This window comes from Schistocerca gregaria, chromosome 5 (assembly GCF_023897955.1).
Source record: "Schistocerca gregaria isolate iqSchGreg1 chromosome 5, iqSchGreg1.2, whole genome shotgun sequence".
Lineage (NCBI taxonomy): Eukaryota > Metazoa > Arthropoda > Insecta > Orthoptera > Acrididae > Schistocerca > Schistocerca gregaria.
The window spans coordinates 278,287,654-278,307,900 of record NC_064924.1 but is presented as its reverse complement, the minus strand read 5'-3'; positions in this window follow the sequence as shown (position 1 = coordinate 278,307,900).

Sequence of the window (20,247 nt, the reverse complement as noted above, 5' to 3'; positions counted from 1 at the left end):
GATTCTGTTTACAGCATCATGATGGTCGCACCGGTGATTGGCGACATCGCGGTGAATGCACATTGGAAGCGTGTATTCGTCATCGCCATACTGGCGTATCACCCTGTGTGATGGGTGCCGTTGGTTACACGTCTCGGTCACCTCTTGTTCGCATTGACGGCACTTTAGACAGTGGGCGTTACATTTCAGATGTGTTACGACCCGTGGCTCTACCCTTCATTCGATCCCTGCGAAACCCAACATTTCAGCAGGATAATGCACGATCGCATGTTGCTTGTCCTGTACGGGCCTTTCTGGATACAGAAAATGTTCGACTGCTGCCCTGGCCAGTGAATTCTGCAGATCTCTCACATGTTGAAAACGTCTCGTCATTGGTGGTCGATCAATGGCTCGTCACAATAAGCTAGTCACTACTCTTGATGAACTGTGGTATCGTGTTGAAGCTGCATGGGCAGCTGTACATGTACACGCCATCCAAGCTCTGTTTGACTCAATGCCCAGGCGTATCAAGGCCGTTATTGCGGCCAGAGGTGGTTGTCCAAATTGCGTGAAAATGTAATCACATGTCAGTTCTAGTGTAATATATTTGTCCAATGAATACCCGTTTATCATCTGCATTTCTTCTTGGTGTAGCAATTTTAATGGCCACTAGTGTAGTATGTGGTGTAGCCTCCACAGCCAACAATGCAGGTGCTGACTCTGGTATCCAGTAGATAGTACAGATGGGAAATACTGTCCTGGGATACATTATACCACGCCTGCTCGATCTGTTCACGTAGTTCTGACGAGTCGCATGAGTCACTTCTCTTCCCATGATACACCACTCGTGTTCGACTGAAGTCCATAGATCGTGGACGACAGTTCAATCCCGCGTCCGGCCTTCCTGATTTAGGTTTTCCGTGATTTCCCTAAATCGCTCCAGGCAAATACCGGGATGGTTCCTTTCAAAGGGCACGGCCGACTTCCTTCCCTGTCCTTCCCTAATCCGATGAGACCGATGACCTCGCTGTCTGGTCTCCTTCCCCAAACCAACCAACCAACCATAGATCGTGCAAGTCAGGGAAGTTGCTGTACGTTTTGCAGAGCACGTTGATTTTCGCCGGCATTGTGCGCGCGAGAATTATCCCGCTGAAACAGCAGCTCACTTCCCTGTTGCAAGTATGGCAAAACAACATTCTGCACGTACCGAGCGCTGGTTGACGTCCTCAGGGAACACGCAAGGTGAACAAGAGCCGTAGCTTATCACATCCCAGACTACGAGGCCTGGAATAGGGCAGGACGGTCAGGGACGAATGCACTCTACAAGACCGCACACACCAGGTCTACGTCGTACGCGCAAACGACCATCCCTTGCGTGCAGGCAGAATCTGCTTTCATCGCTGAAGACTGCGATGCGCCATTCCATCTTCTGAGTGATCCTCTGACGGCACTAGGCTATGGAGTGAGGGGAAGACGGGCTACAGGTGTGCGTACCCGTAGTCCCACTGCCAATAACTGGTTCGCAACAGTTTGTGTTGACACTTCTGGGCTCACTAGCTCTTTTATCTGTGCTGTGGTAGCTATAAGATCTCCAATTGCTGCCCTTACAATACGACGATCCTGGAGTGTGTCTGTGCTGTCTGGACGTCCAGCCCTCGACTAGGGGTGTGAAGAATGTTCACGTGACCACTGATACCAGTATCGTTGCACAACTGACGCAGTACGCCTAACTTGTGTGGCAAATCTCCGAAACGACCTTCCTGCCACTTGGAAGGCCACAATTTTATACGATTCAAACTCAGTTTGCTGTAAAAAGCACGAGTGCATCTCTGTGGCAAGGTTGCCTGCTTGCTTCACACGTCTGCACCGCATTGACCCTTCTGGCTATGGTTGGTTGGTTGATTGGGGAAGGAGACCAGACAGCGTGGTCATCGGTCGCATCTGATTAGGGAAGGATGGGGAAGGAAGTCGGCCGTGCCCTTTCAGAGGAACCATCCCGGCATTTGCCTGGAGTGATTTAGGGAAATCACGGAAAACCTAAATCTGGATGGCCGGACGCGGGATTGAACCGTCGTCCTCCCGAATGCGAGTCCAGTGTCTAACCACTGCGTCACCTTGCTCGGTTCTGGCTATGAACATTCCCTATTAAAGGGTAGGCAAGACGGCCCTCCGGTAGCTATGCCGCGGTGCTGTCTGCTGGTAGAAAACGTTGAACCCACTAACAGTACATCTGCTATCCCCCAGGTGGTACATGCCATCATTGGTTCAAAATCGACGTCGTCTTTCAGGGTGAACACATTTTTTTCCGACAGTGTATACCAATCTCCAAGGTTCTTATACGAGTTAAAAATTCCGGGCTGAGAGGCAGTAGTCGATATATAAAACTACTAAATGACAAACCCGGCACTGCCCAGCTATAATTCATTTTGTTAATTTTCTATTAAAAACAAAATAAAATTAACTGCGTTTGTTGTGAAATATAAAAAAAATTAATTTCATGTATTCTTGAAAATATCTTCTTAAAGTACGAAATAATCGTAAAAACAAATACGCATAATGTACAAATGTATAGGTACTGTAACCATATTAAGAAACATGATCCCGGACAGTTTCTGTACGCTGTGGACAGCTGCTTCGCGTGCCTAGAAGGCGCTTTTTGTAGACGTCTCTATGGCAACGCCTCTTCATACCTCTATACACGACTATGGTTTTGCCTACGGCCGTTTGCGCTTCGCAGTTGAAAGCTTTGTTTCACGCATCTCAGTATTTACGACTATATATATTTTGAACTATGCGTCGTACATTATATACTTGTGTAGGCACTTTCAGAGACATATGTGTATATTATCTGCGAAATATGTTACTAGTAAGTAGAAAAAATGTAACAAACGTCATCCATGACGCGGCAGTATTTCACGAATGTCACTGTTTATGACGTGATATCTCCTGATCTGTGTGTCATACAACGATATAACTTTGTAGATTTGTTAAGCGGTACATGTGAATATTTCTGCAAAATGTATTACGCATAGAGTTAATAGAAAAGCAGTAACAAATTTAAACGTCATGCATTATGTGGCAGTTTTTCACACATCTCATTTTTATGACGCCATATTTCCTGAACTATCACACGTAACTGGTTCTTACCCCACAGCAATTGTTGCCCGACAGTAGGGGAGGTGTGTACCAAGTTTGGTTGAAATTGGCCCAGTGGTTTAGGAGGAGATGTGGAAACACACACACACACACACACACACACACACACACACACACACACACACACACACACACATATATATATATATATATATATATATATATATATATATATATATATGTGTGTGTGTGTGTGTGTGTGTGTGTGTGTGTGTGTGTGTGTGTGTGTGGAAACACGAAGTATGGCAACGTTATTACCAAATGCATCCAAACAGTATCATCGCGCTGGAACTTCCTGGCAGATTAAAACTGTGTGCCGGACCGCGACTCGAACTCGGGACCTTTGCGTTTCGCGGGCAAGTGCTCACGCCCCGTTCTCACAGCTTTAATTCCTCTAGTACCTGAAATGTAAAATACCCTTCCAAAAACGGTTTTGGTGCTTCTTCACTGCAGGTGGCCTTGGGCACTAGTTCTATTTGATTGTATGATGAATTCAACCAAATACGTGGAAATCCTTAGACGCAGATCATGCTCTTCCTACAGATGTTTGGAGATGGTGAAGGAATATTTCAACATGATACGGCCCCGTGTCACGCTTCTAAAGCAGTCAAGACGTTCTTGGAAGAAAACAACAATAATGTGCTTCAAATGCTTCAAATGGCTCGGAGCACTATGGGCCTTAACATCTGTGGTCATCAGTCCCCTAGAACTTACAACTACTTAAACCTAACTAACCTAAGGACATCACACACATTCATGCCCGAGGCAGGATTCGCACCTGCGACCGTAGCAGTCGAACGGCTCCAGACTGGAGCTAATGTGCTTCAATGGCCTGGCAATTCACCACACTTAAATGCCATCGATAATTTGTGGAGAACTGAAAGGGCGTCTTTGTAAAATGGACTGTTCAACTAAAGAATGAAATTGTGGTTTCATGACGACGAAGTACGAAACATTGTCACTCTTCCAGCATTCCACTGTCACGAGTTGTGCGCGGGGAGAACGAATGTTGATTAGCTTCCGCTGAGAGTTCCAAGTCTCCGTAACTATTCCCGCGTTTTTTTGAGGAAGCAAAATTTTAGTTGTCTCTTCCTCCAACGTACGCTCTCGTAATTTTAACAGTTAACCATACCGCCGCGATGCACAACCCCTCTCTCACAGCGTCTGCCACTGGAGCTGGATGAAACACTCTAACTCTTTCGCACTTACTAAACGGAGTTGTTATGCAACACACTTCTCTAATTCAACTATCAGTCCTTTCTCGTGCTTGTCCCAGACTGACGAGCAATATTCTAGTACACACCGTGCGATGTTTTTGTAAGTTACCATCTTCGTGTACGACTGTCTGAGGATTCTCGCAATGAATCTGAGTCTGGCAACAGCCTTTCCTACGATAAGTTTAGGTGGTCTTTCCATTTCAAAACGCCCTGAACTCACAATTCCACATATTTAATGGATGTGCGTGGTTCCAGAGCTTCTTTTGCAATCGGGTAATCATTCAATGATTGGTTCCTGCAATTTTCAAACCGCTACAACTTTAATTTTTTGCCGATGTGGTTCTAAGCCCACACGAATTTTTTTTTTTTTCTGAACGACGCTGTTATTTCCACTGAGACCTATTACGGTGTGTAGCGTAAGACGGAAAGCCTCTTTTTTTCGACAACTATTCAAGATTTCTGAACGAGGGTCTCGGCAAATATTCGTACGTAGAGGTGCACGTAATTTTATTGCGTTTAATTATCGTAACTCTTTATCAGCAAACATACTGAAGCAAGAATGTTTTTTTTTAATTGAACTTTTCTTAACAGCTTCCAAAAGCCCTTAAAACTGGATACTTTGGTATAAAGGTCGTTAACGTTGGTATTGGACATTTCACAAAAATATCTGAGTAATGAGTTAAAATTGAAAGGCAAGGTCTCCGGTGTGAAACCATAGAGTGGGGCTCCCAATGCCAGGGTACGTCGTCGTTTAATAGTTTCCACAAAAGCGGTTCACTTAAAAATGAGTGTGTACACATATCTGAAAATATTTTTCAAAACGCCTTCTGATACGCGACAACTTTGGATATAATTCCATTATAACGGCCACAGATGACCTTGTATGTGCTTCATGTACCAGTGGGGTCTATGCAAGATCTCAACGATCCCACTCTACTGGAAACCAACAGGAAAGATATACTGTGTGATTGTGCGATGACGGAGGAGGGGAAGTGCGTCAATTTGGGGTAAGGGATCCTAGTCCGGAAAAGACAGACTCGAAATGTGTAAGTGAAAAGTGACTGAAGTTCCGCATTAGACTCGCGAAGCGCTCAAACTAAGGGCCCCAACTTCTGAACCCTGATCGTGACATATAAAATTCCCCCTGAATACTCCCCAGTACCCTCAGTTAATTTCCTCTGTTAATAGCTGGTAATGGCGCAAGCAACTTGATATCAGAGGGACCGAGAATCCTGTCTACTGTACAGTCCCCAACGTTAATGCATGCATGGCATCGTCGCACAAAATTCTGTCGTGCCTGTTGTAATATCCCCGTTGTCGCTTGAACCGTGCCACACGCGGAGAGAATTCTTGCCAGGGGCCCTATTCTGTATCGTTCATACCGATCGGTGTAGTAGGTTAGTCTCGGTAGTGTCGTCATTTTCGGTTCTTTATCGAAATATCCTCTTCAGTAAGCTTCTGAGACCTGTTACCGAAAGGTCCTCCCACCGATTTTACGACAATTGTACAGAGAGGTTTTGGATTCCGGTGTGGTCCTGGCGGTCGGTGAGCTGTGGTTTATGTACACCTACCGAAATGCATACTGAATAATGGAGGGGCTCTTATTCGAGTAGTAGACCGTTCGGTGCTCTTGAGTACCGAAACGATTGGCGCAATGGCGGAAAGATACAGAATAGGCACCCAGGAGATCCTTTTCACTCGCGATACGCGTCTCGTGCACGAGACTTTTCACGTGGCCCCACAAGAAAAAATCATCTACGGTGCGGTCAGCAGAAAGTGCTGGCCACAAAATAGGACCACCACAGCCTATACTCTTTTCAGGGAACAGGTGTTTACGGATCCTTAGAAGAAAGTGAGATTGGGCACCATAATGGCGGAACCACATCACATCCATCGACGAATAACACGTGGCTTATGTTCGAAAACCATGATAGTTCATCTCTCATAAGCACTGTGTGCATTTAAGCGGGAGGAAGACGAAATGGGTCTAGCACGTAATCATTGATTATGCCAGCCCACACATTGACTGATAACTGGCTCTTCAAAACTTGCGTGGTGATTCTCATCAGCCGAAACATGACTACTGCGACTATTAACCATTTCGTTTCTTGTGAAACAGGTTTCATCGATGACTGGCACATGTTCAAGAAAATGAGGATCGACTGTAAGCGCTGCGAGAACCATTGGTTCTGCATGACACGAGGTCCCAAGTCAGTAATAGTCAAAGCGTGCACCTTCTGTGGATGATAGGGGGTAGCTGGATTCTCCGTGACACTCTCCATACAGTACTCTGCTAAACATTTATTGCCGGCCGGAGTGGCCGAGCGGTTCTAGGCGCTTCAGTCTGGAACCGCGCGACCGCTACGGTCGCAGGTTCGAATCCTGCCTCGGGCATGGATGTGTGTGATGTCCTTAGGTTAGTCAGGTTTAAGTAGTTCTAAGTTCTAGGGGACTGATGACCTCAGAAGTTAAGTTCCATAGTGCTCAGAGCCATTTGAACCATATTTTTAAACATTCATTTCACGTGCAATTCATCGAATGCTATTTGCAAGCGGCTCATCCACTCGGGTAAGCATTGCATCTTCCAAGTAGGGGGTCCGTGTAGCTCGTCGTTCTCCTCAGTCGCCGTACTCGGGTGTTAACTCCCCTGGTTCACTTAATCGCTGGAACAGTTTTGGAACATAGTGTGAGCCGGATGCCTAGTATGTGCATATACAACTTTTCCGCCTCTCCGCTGCTTGCATTTGCTTGCCCTTACACGAACATCATTTCTGCAAGTTGCCTCACCAGGTACAACCTCATTTGGTTAGGGCTGTTCGACGTTAGTACAAGGTGAGAATTATTGAACTCCATGATGGAAAAAAAAAAAAAACAGCCGCAAATTAGTTTCAAACTAGGGCGAGCACACAGTTTATACAACGTGTGAACGTCACTAAAGATATTCTGATTTATGTTACGACATGTTCCATATGCCTGCCATCTCTGGCGATGATGTGGCGCAGACGAATAGCGAAATTCTGAATGATACGCTACAGTTTCGGAACATCAATTCTGTCGATGACGTCCGGAATGGATCTTTTCAGCTCAGCAATGGTTTTGGAGTTGTTATCTTTAATACAGCCCCACAAAAAGGAGTCGCACGTGTTCAGATCCGGAGAATATGGCTGCTAATCGAGACCCATGCCAGTGGCCTCTGGGTACCCTAGAGCCAGAATGCGGTCCCCAAAGTTCTCCTCCACTACATGAAACAGACTCCTGCTTCCATGGAGTCGAGCTCCGTGTTGCATGAACCACATCTTGTCGAAATTAAGGTCACTTTGGATAATGGGGATCAAAACATCTTACAAAACCTTCACGTATCGTTCGGGCCATCAAGGAATATCGCACTGATTATTCCGTGACTGAACAATGCGCAGCACACAGTCATCCGTTGAGGGTGAAGAGATTTCTCGATCTCGAAATGCGGAACGTCACTCCTCCAAATGCCCCAATTTTGCTTACTGACGAACCTGTCGCTAAACCAAATCATATTCTACATCTACATCTACATCCATACTCCGCAAGCCACCTGACGGTGTGTGGCGGAGTCCTGTTAATAAATTCTGTGTACAATAGTGTTAGCGAAACACCATAGATTTCTTTTTGTAAAGGCGAGATGCAGCGTTTGGTACGAGCCAGCTGTTCCATGTCCCTGGGGTTAATGACTGATGGGTTTGAATTTTGTGTGGAAAGAGATGCAGGTCTTCAACAACAATTTGGCGCAGTGTCTCCCACCGATTCCCACCTGTTGTGCAGCTCGTCTGATCGATTTCCTGAGGCTGGTTTGAAACACAGGGCGTGTCTTTTTTAATGTTGTCAGGCATTTTCACCCTTTTAGAACGACCGACATTGCCAGCACTATCCTCATTTACACTAGCCATTCTCTCAAACTTGTGAATCAAATTTTTGATTGTTAGCACACTTGGACCAGTTGTCTTTAGCTTGAACTCGGCCGCAAACTTCCTGCCAGCCGCAGTTGGGCTGTTATTGCTCGCATAATAGGCCTTCACAAACGATATCGTTATATTTTGACGTGCGAATGGCCGACAAAAAGGTGCGTGCGCATGCACATATTAATTCCCATCATGACCCGCTGCCAACCATGCAGTTTGAACGTCCTGACGCAAACCATTCATAAGTTATGACGGTTTTCTTCATATTGTTCAGTAACTGTCGCCTTGTATTTCAGCCTGTAGTCTACTACAGTACAGACACTGTACACCAGCACTGCTCATGTCAGAGCACAGTACGGCATCTACATTGGATTGAGTTGTTACCCTGATTTCTACACCTAAGTACCAGTCAGGACTGTCTACCCTACAATCTTAGCAACAACAGTACCGGTACATGTATTCTGCTGTCAGACCTATCAGAACGATTTTAGCTTGTAAGTCTCGACTCGGTCTTTTCGAGGCCGGGGTCCCTTCTCTCGAATTGACACATTTACCCTTATGTATCATCCCTGAAAGTTAGTGACATCTTTAGGGAACCACTCTGTATAGGGTGTAAAAAAACACGGCGCATACAAAATTTTAGAGCCTTTAATGGAGATGTTTCGAAGCTAGTGACGTTCAGAGACACTGTTCTAACTGCCGTCTGATGAATATTGTTTTAGAAATGTTGCTGATCTAATATTGATTGCCGGCCGGTGTGGCCGAGCGGTTCTAGGCGCTTCAGTCTGGAACTGCGCGACCGCTACGGGCGAAGGTTCGAATCCTGCGTCGGGCATGGATGTGTGTGATGTCCTTAGGTTATTAGGTTTAAATAGTAGTTCTAACTTCTAGGGGACCGATGACCTCAGATGCTAAGTCTCATAGTGCTCAGAGACTTTTTTTTTTTTTTTTTTTTTTTTTTTTGCTATGGATTTCATTTTGTGGAAGCTAGATGCAGTGTTTGGTGTACGAGACACCGATAGACACTCCATAAAATCTGGTTGCCCGTTCGGGTGAAGCTGCGGCCATTATTCATTAACATGACGTCGTTCTTTTGATCATGTTAGACAATCTTTAATACTCAGATGTCGGATAATCAGTATATTAATGTAAACGGACCGCATTTTCAGCATCAAGTCGCCATTTCTCAATCTCTGGCTCGTCTAGACATGTGAGGTGAAAACCATAAATATTTGGCCAAGCCACGGCTTAATGAGTAACTACGTAAATTCAATTTCAGCTTGGAGTGTTGGGTCTTATTCTTCTGGAGGACAGTTTGTTAAAGCGCCATGACCCAATTATCACTGGCAATTGGTAACACAGCCTACTGGCAGCATTTAATAATGACCTATTTCTTGAGGCACAGACGGTATTTTATTTACCCTAAACCACTGATGTATTAAAGAATGCGAGCTCCGAAAAGGAGCAACAAGCATTAACGTTGCAAATGTACTCCCATAAATCAGAGTTTCCACGACTTTCTAGCGGAGCAAGTCTCGTCAGTTATGAACTATGCTCGGGATGAAATCACAGTGCAGTGCGATGCTCACTTGGTTCACAAAGGCTGCACGCTTCCGGCGTAGAACGGCTGCGGTCCATGTTGACAAGCGGGGAGGGTCCGTAGTTCGTGTTTGCTCTCCACAAACACTGCGGTTGAGCTAGGGCGGCAGCGGCGTGGCTGCTCTTCTGTATCAACCCTGACCAGGCCAACGCTAGGGCACTTCTCGCCGCCGCTCTTCATGAATAAGCGCCGAGAGAATAGCTCAGAGCGACTAACACATGCGGCACTGCGTTTGGCCTTTAATATGCATGAGGTAACAGGCACTGAATGCGTGCGCGCTGCCACGAGAGAGAGAGAGAGAGAGAGAGAGAGAGAGAGAGAGAGAGAGAGAGGCAGGCCTGTGCACGTTGATTCACTAAGGTTGTCACCACAGATCAACTCAAACTAGTTGAATGATTAATACGAGGGAGGATCGGAAAGTAACGCACAATAATTCGTTTCTGCCCTGGTATTGCAGCTGGAATGTTGAAATGTCACGACGATATATAGTCTGAAGTCTGTTGTTATTGCTGTTGTTGTGCTCTTCAGTCCTGAGACTGGTTTGATGCAGCTCTCCATGCTACTCTATCCTGTGCAAGCTTCTTCATCTCCCAGTACCTACTGCAGCCTACATCCTTCTGAATCTGCTTTGTGTATTCATCTCTTGGTCTCCCTCTACGATTTTTACTCTGCACGCTGCCCTCCAATGCTAAATTGGTGATCCCTCGATGTCTCAGAACATGTCCTACCAACCGATCCCTTCTTCTAGTCAAGTTGTGCCACAAACGTCTCTTCTCCCCAATCCTATTCAATACCTGCTCATTAGTTATATGATCTACCCATCTAATCTTCAGTATTCGCCTGTAGCACCATATTTCGAAAGCTTCTATCCGCTTCTTGTCCAAACTAGTTATCGTGCATGTTTCACTTCCATACATGGCTACACTCCATACAAATACTTTCAGAAAAGACTTCCTGACACTTAAATCTATACTCGATGTTAACAAATTTGTCTTCTTCAGAAACGCTTTCCTTGCCATTGCCAGTCTACATTTTATATCCTCTCTACTTCGACCATCATCAGTTATTTTACTCCCTAAATAGCAAAACTCCTTTACTACTTTAAGTGTCTCATTTCCTAATCTAATTCCCTCAGCATCACCCGATTTAATTTGACTACATTCCATTATCCTCATTTTGCTTTTGTTGATGTTCATCTTATATCCTCCTTTTAAGACACTGTCCATTCCGTTCAACTGCTCTTCCAAGTCCTTTGCCGTCTCTGACAGAATTACAATGTCATCGGCGAACCTCAAAGTTTTTATTTCTTCTCTGTGAATTTTAATACCTACTCCGAACTTTTCTTTTGTTTCCTTTACTGATTGCTCAATATACAGATTGAATAACATCGGGGAGAGGCTGCAATCTTTCCAACCACTGCTTCCCTTTCATGTCCCTCGACTCTTGTAACTGCCATCTGGTTTCTGTATAAATTGTAAATAGCCTTTCGCTCCCTGTATTTTACCCCTGCCACCTTTAGAATTTGAAAGAGAGTATTCCAGTCAACATTGTCAAAAGCTTTCTCTAAGTCTACAAATGCTAGAAACGTAGGTTTGGCTTTCCTTAATCTTTCTTCTAAGATAAGCCGTCAGTAGTTCCCGGTGTCTAGTTTCGAGTCAGGTCTTTCAGCGCTCTGTAAAACTCTTCACGAAGTATCGTATCTCCCAGTTCATCATCATCTGAAATCTGTTACAGAGGGTATTTTGTTCTCATGTGTAGCTTCGCCGACAGAAGCCTGAACTATGAAACAAACATGTTTCTCATGTTACTGCCGTCAACTTGTGAAGAACAGCCGGCCGATGTGGCCGAGCGGTTCTAGGCGCTTCAGCCTGGAAATGCGTGACCGCTACGGTCGCAGGATCGAAACCTGCCTCGGGCATGGATGTGTGTGATGTCGTTAGGTTTCAGTAGTTCTAAGTTCTAGCGGACTGATGACCTCAGATCCTAAGTCCCATAGTGCTCAGAGCCATTTGATTTTGTAGTTCGATTTTTGGGGCCAAAGATTTAATCCGAATGAAGTTCACACAGACACGCGTGGCGTGTATGGGGCAACCCGTTATGGACCGTAGCAATATCTCCTGGTGATGGTTCACTCTACGAAGAGACCCGTGTGAACCTTAGTCATTCGCCACGCTCCGGGCGGCCGGTAACAGCTAGAACAGTACGCTTGTTCGCCCACTGCTTGAATACTAATCAGCAATGTGGGATCCGTACCAGATAGGGTTGATCGAAGAGATAGAGAAGATCCAACGGAGAGCAGCGCGCTTCGTTACAGGATCATTTAGTAATCGCGAAAGCGTTACGGAGATGATAGACAAACTCCAGTGGAAGGGTCTGCAGGAGAGACGCTCAGTAGCTCGGTACGGGCTTTTGTGGAAGTTTCGAGAACATACCTTCACCGAAGAGTCAAGCAGTATATTGCTCCCTCCTACGTATATCTCGCGAAGAGACCATGAGGATAAAATCAGAGAGATTAGAGCCCACACAGAAGCATACTGACAATCCTTCTTTCCACGAACAATACGTGACTGGAATAGAAGGGAGAACCGGTAGAGGTACTAAAGGTACCCTCCTCCACACACCGTCGGGCGGCTTGCGGAGTATGGATGCAAATGTAGAGAACTCCGTAGAAAGTCGGAGTCATTAGGCAGCTATTTTAAATGGCCGGCGTGTGCGGTATTGTTCCTCATACGTTGAAATTTCGTAAAGTTAGTGCTCGCTGGGTGCCTAGGACCCTACCGATAATCACAAGGGCCAGCGAATGATGTCAAGCCCGGATTACTTAACGCGTTACGCAGCAGAAGACATGTCTTTTTGAAAGAAGTCGTGGGCGGTAAGTCGTGAGCGTACCACTACACGCCCGAAACCAAGCAGGCCTTTATGGAGTGGCAATATGCTGGCCCCCCAGTACGAAAAAAAAAAAAATCATAGGGACTCAATCGGCTACGAAAATGCTTGTGACAGTATTCTGGGATATCCATTGTGTGTTATTGGTGTACTGCTGAACACAGGACTACTGTGAATGCTGCAGCCTACATTAAAACATTGCTTAAGCTGCGTTATGCTCTTCGTGGTAAACGCCACATCAATCCTGACAGAGTCAAACTACTTCATGATATTGCTCGCCCGTATGTTGTTGCTGCAATTCGTGAGGAAACTGTCAATTTATTTTTTTTACAGCTTGTACAAAATAGATACATCTTTCAAAGTTTTACTGACCTTCAAAGTAGTCACCAGCATTATGTACAGGTATAATCCGTCGCCAGCGATGTGGAAGTCGTAGGATACTCTTAGCAGTGCCAGTTGTGTTGATAGTTCGAGCGGCGCGGTCTATTGCCTGACGAATTTGTAGTAGTTCTGAAGCGAATGCCGTGAAGTGTTTCCTTCGGTTTATAAATCGAATTCAACTCACGAGGGCTCAAGTCAGGGGAGTGCAGTAGGTAGAGTATCACTTAGCAGCCCTATCAGTCAAACAAATCAGTAACAGCTCGCACTGTACGTCCTTGAGCATTGTCCTGCAAAATGATGGTCAGGTACTGCAGAAAGTGTCATCACTTCTGCCTCTGTGCTGTTCATTTTTGGAACACAACGTACGACCAACTTAGAGACAGAAGTGATGACACTTTCTGCACGACCTGGCCGCCATTTTGCAGGACAATGCTCAAGCACGTACAGTGCGAGCTGTTACTGATTTCCAGAATGAGATTTTCACTCTGCAGCGGAGTGTGCGCTGATATGAAACTTCCTGGCAGATTAAAACTGTGTGCCCGACCGAGACTCGAACTTGCCTTTCGCGGGCAAGTGCTCTACGATCTGAGCTACCGAAGCACGACTCACGCCCGGTACTCACAGCTTTACTTCTGCCAGTATCCGTCTCCTATCTGATTTGTTTGGCTGATGGGGCTGATAAGTGCTACACCACCTACTGCACTCCCCTGACTTAAGCCCTCGTGAGTTCAACTCTCTAAACTGAAGGAAACAATTCACGGCATTCGCTTCAGAACTGCTACTAATTCGTCAGGCAATAGACCGAGCCGCTCGAACTGTCAACACAACTGGCATTGCTAAGAGTATCCTACGACTTCCAACGGGTTATACACAGTACTGGTGACTACTTTGAAAGTCAGTAAAACTTTGAAACACGTACATATTTTGTACGAGCTGCAAATATATAGTTGCCACTATTAAAGTTCCAACCCTCGTAGAATGCAGCCATGACAACAAGTGTATCTAGTACAGTTGACATGAGTACCACTCATAAAAGTATATATAAATTAGAATATTTACTGAACGCTGTGTTGGTTGGCGACGGGGTGCAATCCGGGTTTCGAAGCACGTAAACCTGCACTCTTCCAGCCACTAACCACTTAGCTGTGTACGCGCAGATCTACTAGCGATAAAGTTGCAGCATTTACTACCATCACAGTTCACTGATTTTCACAGTATACACGCCATCAAACCAAAATCGAAATAGACAATGTTAGTGTAGTTGGGGCGTAACATCAAACGCGCTTGGTGCATACATCAATAGAATCCACGCCATCCTTGGCTTCTCATCTCAAAGATGAGGGTGTTTCTCTTAACAGACATGTAACGAGACATTTGTTCAAATAACGCCCTCTCCTAACTGCCATTTCTGACTCAGTGAAGAGGATATTGTACATATATTAATAGAATCTTATAAATACAATCATCCAAGAATAATTAGGACGTATAATGTTTCAAAAATTACCGATAATTTTTCTGTTAACAGTTGCTTTTAGCTCCATGAATACGTCCGTTAACAAATGAATTTGCCTTGTCATTCATTTCTGTAAAAGAGAACTTTAAAATTTTACGATATTTTCCCGTTTTCTATAAAAATTCTTTTTTCTTGTAATAGTGCAGTCAGTGTACCTTTTAGAAAAATTATCTCACATAATTGTTTGCTTACTTTATATATTCTGGTTTTAAGTAATAGGCAGCATTTCCAATTTTGTTGCTAAGACCAATAAATGTCCTCTTTGCATCATTGGACAAGTGATTGTATCTCGTCAAATAGGCTTTGGCTGAAACTAATTACAAGACATATTTCGCTTAGCTGCAGCTGCATGAATTTCCTGTGCTTCCAGAAATGGTTCAAGGTTCTCAGTGGCTCTGCGTGATCAGACGTAAGTCTAGTAAGATAAAGCGGACGGATTAATCCATCAAAAGCGGCCAGAAAACATTGAAATATACGTTTCTCAATGTTCTTGTACAGATAAACAGGATAATATCTTTATACGCATTTCAACCAGCGTTATGGCGGAGTCTAATCACCATTCTGCTGCAGTCATGGACTGTGCGGCTGGTCCCGGCGGAGGTTCGAGTCCTCCCTCGGGCATGGATGTGTGTGTGTGTCCTTAGCATAGTTTAGGTTAAGTAGTGTGTAAGCTTAGGGACTGGTGACCTTAGCAGTTAAGTCCCATAAGATTTCACACACATTTGAACATTTTTCAATCATTTTGCTAAGTAAACCTCGAGTCGACTCTGGCAGCACGCGGGCAGAAAGTGTCGAAGCTCAAGGCCTCCTTGTTCACTTCTTCATCACTGATTGTTATGTAGCTTTAATTTTGTTTACTAGAATGTATTATCAGAATGTATTTCCCTATACATCCAGGACTTAATTTGACAATCGAAGTTTGTCACAAATATTTACGGTGAAGTGTGCGCACATTATTTTGTAGATAACCACGACTATTACGATTTAGTACCCGTCGGCGATTCTGAAGACAATTGGCGGACAACATAAATCGTTTAAGAAGGACGCGGGCGATTTCCATCTTCTTCCTTCTGCAACCGAAGCTTGTTCTTCCTCTCTTGTGTCCTAGTCGTCGACGGAACACCAAAACCCTACCCTTTCTATATTTTCCTGAAAGGCACCTTGCCGGACTTATCCTTAATCTTTCTATTATCATTAAAAACACTATACAGATGCTCTCTTAAAGTTTATAGTAATCCGACTGGAATTTACGGGCGTATATTATTACAGTTTTTCGAGTCAGAACTATGTAGTTTCGAAAGTATATCTGCCCACTTTTCCCACAGAACTCTCATAGGGCCCAACTTTTCATTTGCTCTTGAAACTTAACACCGTAGTGCAACAAACGTGAAATGCAACAATCATTTTTATGACAATGCGGCAAGAACGATGGCTCTACCTCCTTGTGGATCCTACGAACTCTCCATTGATTCGCCAGACGATTTGTATACACCAACTGGTAAAAACAGACCTATATAACGCTTCCCACAGGGCCAATATAAACTTTTTGACCTTCAAAATTAGTCATTTCCACCACAATAATCTGAAAATAATCGTTCATAAGAGCTTTAAAAATAGGATTTTATATCACCGCAAGCTCTTCCAGTTTGCGGAAAACTTCCAAGCTACACAAGATACTTTAGTCATTTGACTGTACAGCTTCCTCCGCTAACAAGTTACCATCTGATGTATCAGTGTCTGAAGTGTCTTCTCATTCAAATGTAGTGCTGACCGTACTGGCGAAATTTCATTCTTCGGAAATATTTTTCTCACTGTCAGATCCGGTTACGAATGCTTCCAATTTACTGTCAGAAAGAAATCGTTACGCCATGACAGCCACACAGGAATTACTACATTACATATACGACCTGCGTCTGCACCCGGCATTTGAAACACTATTTGTAGCGATAATGCTTTGATAATATGAACATAATAAGGGATATGCATTATCATTAAAGAAACCACTATGCATATCTCTCAGACATGTAAGAATAAAATTTTGCAACCGATATTTGTACATGCTGTGAATTTTTAAACACCCGGGTTGCATAGACCCAAGGAACTCAAGTGTAGCAATTTAAGCTATAACGAGGGTGTGGGGGAGGGGGGGGGGACACCAAACCTCTTATCATTTCTGCCTTAGGCTATGGACATTGTACCAAAAACGAAGTCAAAACTTTGAGTGCTAGCGTTTAATACATTTCGAAAGGACGAACACCTTTCCGGGTCAGACTCGAAGATAAAAGCAACGTTAATTCAATTATAGAAACCACAGAAAACAAAATTTGAATAACTAGAAAGATCTCAGGCTCGTTTTATTTCGTATACGTCCATTGCCCCGACTGTGACAACTTTCTCCCTAACTGAGTGGTTGAGCAAGTCCGGTGACAAGTGAATTAACGGCGTTTCGTCTGCATTTAGGCCTGCTATCACTTAAATTGCCCACCCGGACAAAGACTTCGAAAACCGCGGCCATTTGGCTCAAATCTGATTATTTTCCCGGCTGCATACAGTCTGTCAACCTTAAGTTGACCCTCACAAATAAAATCATACCAAGTTTAAACTCTTAACAAATATAAATGATTCAGGCTCACGCTAAGTCGATGTACTGCAGTACGAGTTAGTGTTTGCGCCACGGACTTGTGGAGTGACACGTGCCCCCGCACAGTTTCCTTAAAGATGCAGAACCATCTGGCGGACGGGCGACGACGACGCAGTGCATGCGATCGTCGATTGTCGGCTTTACACTGTTCTCAATAAAAAAGTACGTAAAATGTGTATCTTGTTGGTGACTTTTTCATATTAGTAGGAACGAAACTACCGTGGAAGTCCCCATTTAGTGAATTTTAATAAATTTACTAACTCTTTGCTTTAAATCAATCGAATTTCTCCAGACACAAAAATGTTTGGATTTAGCCCGAAAAGTTGTATACAAGACTCCCAGAACTTTGCTGCACGCCCTCAAAACTAGGACAAATCCGGAGCAACCAAAACGTATGCCAGGCCCTCCTTCAACTAAACAGTTCCTAGTGAAACACTAACTTCCGAACCAAGCACCGAACAGATTATTGGAGATGCGATGCTGAAAAATGTAGACGAGTTTTGCTGTTTCGAGTTGCAAAATAACTGACCACGACAGAAGGAACCAGGATGCAGAATGTAGACTGACAGTAGCAAGAAAAGCTTTCCTGAAAAAGAAGTATTGAAAATTTGATAGGTTTGGTTGGATAACAAACAAAGGGGCACTGAGTGGAATTGGAGGAAAACAGCTTTTGGCAGAATCTTACTATAAGAAGGGAGAGTAGATAGGGCACATCGTGAGGCACCAAGGAATAGTCAATATTGTTACGAAGAGGACTGTGAGGGGAGAGGTGGTTTTGTAGAGAGAGAGACCAAGAATCGACAACGTAAGCAAGTACAAGCTGGTGTAGGTTTCAGCAGTTATGCAGAGATGATGTGATTGGCACAGGATAGGCTGACATGGAGAATTACTGGTATTCATAGACTTCTTTTAATCAAAGCTTACTTGAAAGGGAAGTTAACGATCATAGTGATTGAATGCTGGCCCTTATTTTTTTAATGTACTCAAAGTGAGTTTTCTCCAATGCTTCAGTCAGGGGGTTCTCCAAATTGGTGACTACAACAGCAACAGACGTACAAACTGTGCTTTGCCGTGAAACAGCTTGGAATCTGCGATTTACGAAGTATTCCCCTATATTGGTTTAAGTATGGAGAAGTGACGATCACGACTTCATACATTATGGAACGCAAATACTCGAGATCAGGCCGATCTCGATCTTAAGTTACATATTTTTTATGATTATTATTATTTATTCTCCTGATATGTGAAAAAATTGCATCACGAAGCTGATGTAATTATTTTTTCGAGTCCCCTTGTCACACTGGTAGCATGTACAAAGCAATAGCATTCCATCCCCTAAGAGCGGGGAGTGGCATGAGAACGGATAAATAAGCGGGATGACGGCGGAGGCGAACACGGCCGAGCCAACGAGAAATGCCATCGCTGCATTGTGCGGGCCGTTAACAAAGGCACGCAACCAAATTCCACGACGTCTGCACGAGCATCCGCGCGGGAGCAACGAACGTCTAATGCCTCCATTTCGCAAGAGTGTCGGGGAGTACCCAACGCATTTTTCGCGAAGATCATCTGCATAAAAAACATTGACACCAGCACATAACGGTAAATGCGGCAAAGCTATTCAACGGAGCATACAATTAACACGAAATAAGAAGAAGCAAGCGCCAAAGCAAAGGCTGGTTTTACAACTGAACTGCTTCACTAAAACTGGCCCAGTGGAGGTGGTATGCCGGGTTGCGAGTTTGTTTTGTGAAAAAGATCCCCGAGATTTCCAGATTTTTCTGGCTTGTAATTCCACATTTTCCCGAGCCAATATTTTTGTTACATGTAAGACCAAGTTTAAGATTACTCGTTTTTATGGCCGAAAATGAAAATTTATAGAGTTACCACGTGACTCATTTGTCGTTATTCCTAGTTCAGCCAAGATTTATATTTTCATCGACAATTTCATAGGATAAGCTATTGACACCCTTGGTAATTCCTTCGCTACCGGCTTCCACACTACTTCGTGCCACGTAGTGTCATTGTACGATAACCAAAAGTATACGACAGATCCTCTGAGAAACTCTACAAAACGCTGTTCCGTAACTTGTAACCAGCTGTTCAAATGGCTCTGAGCACTATGGGACTTAACATCTATGGTCATCAGTCCCCTAGAACTTAGAACTACTTAAACCTAACTAACCTAAGGACATCACATAACACCCAGTCATCACGGGGCTGTAACCAGTTGTACCGTAGGAGCAACAAAAATTCGATTTACGATCAAAATTATTTCATTCCACTGTGGCAGGGTGCAACGACAACCAGTTCGAATTATTCCACAATAAAAACGGCCTTGGTTGCGAAAATACGTAATATGAATGAAGCCTTTCTCATTTTGGGGCATCATCAGATTGTATAAAAGTAGCTGGATATGTAAGTCATCCACCATAAAGCCATATAAAGTGGAAAATGGACACAAGTCACTATTGCGTCCATTTACCGCGTTATATGGCTTTATGGCGGATGGTTTACATTTCCAGCTACTTTTACACAATCTGATGATGCCCCAAATGGGCGAAACGCGTCACTGTAAAAACAAGATAACAAGATATCCGATGTGAAGAAATAGCACACCAGTTGCATTAAAAACAATTTTTAATGCAACTAATGTGCTATTTCCCACATCGGCGTTCTTCAAAAGCAGTTGCGGAACTCATAGCCAAAAATGTATATGACAAGGTTGGTCTTTGCGGTGGGCGGCGACGTGTGAGAGAAAATGCTCAAGTAATCGGCGCTCGGCGCTACTAACAGAAGGCCGGCCGCGGTGGTCTCGCGGTTCTAGGCGCGCAGTCCGGAACCGTGCGACTGCTACGGTCGCAGGTTCGAATCCTGCCTCGGGCATGGATGTGTGTGATGTCCTTAGGTTAGTTAGGTTTAAGTAGTTCTAAGTTCTAGGGGAC